Source organism: Cupressus sempervirens, chromosome 11 (genome assembly GCF_028749045.1).
Source record: "Cupressus sempervirens isolate cs-2001-9-10 chromosome 11, ASM2874904v1, whole genome shotgun sequence".
Taxonomy (NCBI): Eukaryota; Viridiplantae; Streptophyta; class Pinopsida; order Cupressales; family Cupressaceae; genus Cupressus; species Cupressus sempervirens.
This window is the reverse complement of record NC_143128.1, coordinates 573,971,527-573,972,999: the sequence shown is the minus strand read 5'-3', so window position 1 is coordinate 573,972,999 and position 1,473 is coordinate 573,971,527.

The following is a 1,473-nucleotide window of genomic DNA, read 5'->3' as shown; positions in this document are numbered from 1 at the left end:
TAGAGATGGAATATTTTTTTGCAAAGAGAAGGGAGAGCCCAGCTATTATTGAGATGGCATCATGGGTTAACAAGTTTTTCATTGATGAATGAGAACACTCTTTATATAGTTATTTGTGGACTTGTCAACTGATTGGTTTTTGTTTTGTTTATGTTTTTGAATTTTCAAAGAGAGATGTGAGATATGGCTCGAATTAATGACCAAAAATTTATATCATGTTGATTAGGTTGTGTTGATATCTGATTGAAAAGATCATTGATTGTTGAAGAACACTATGTGTTTCAATCATTGTTTTGTCACTGATGTCAAACCTACTATTTGCTGGTAAGACAATTGCTTATATGTTTCAAGTACTATCACTTAGTTGATTGAATAGGAGGATTTGATCAACAAGATATAACAAAAGTACCTAGAGGAAAGGTTGAGTTATGATTATGTAATAAAGTACAAGAATCAATTAAGACAATGATAACATAATGTATTGCTGATCTACTTGAGGTTACAAAATGGCTGGCTACACTTAGAAAGTTTAGAAGGAAAAGTTAAACAAAATTCATTTGCCTAGCTTGACTAAGTGGACAGTAGGTGTCAAGCAAAGTTAGTTCAAGGCAAGCAAAAAGTCTGTTGGAGCCAAGTGAAAGCAATTTCTAGTGGATGCCGAGCAAGTTAATAGATGTTGAGTAATTTTCAGTTGATGCTGAGCAATAGTAAAATCCAATTGATGTTAAGTGATTTTACAGTTGATGCCAAGTGACACAGTATGTGCCAAGCATTAGAAGATTGATAATGCTAAGCTGTTGCATTATGATAAAGATCGAAGATTTGCCAAATAAAAGCCAACAAGTTTGTTTTCTTGGAACATGTGAATTAGGAGGAAGATAAGATTGATGAGCTGGTGGCACAAAATCTTATGTAAACCATTTTGGAGGCGAATTCAAATGGATTCTAAGAGAAGTTTCTAGAGAAGACAAGATATGGGGTAGATACATTGTATCCTACCTAATCCATCAAAAACCCTAATTTTGATGATGGATAATGAACGAGAAAATATTCTAATTTCCTATATATAAGAATGTTTGGTCACGAAGCAAAAAGAGTTAGAGAGTTTGATGCAAAAATCTGATAAGGAGAAAGGGTTTTGCTTCATCAAGTGACCCAAGTGAAGAAGTCTACAATGGTGTATTGAGCAAGAAGGCTTAAGAGGATGAATGCTTGAAGGGTGAACAAGTTGTCAGAGCTATAAAGAATGGAAGCCAAGTAGAGTTGAGGACTTAATAGAGATCTATAATCTATAAGTAAGGTTGTAAGTTGTGTCAGATCAAAGCTCTACTATTACTTTCCAACAATTGTATATGTCTAGGGTAAATCCTTTGGAGTAAGTTTTACTTAATAGTCATTGGAGAATCTTAAGTGAATGGCCTAAAGTCCTCTAAAAAGGTTCACTTTTAGCATGGTGACTAAAATCCCTTAACT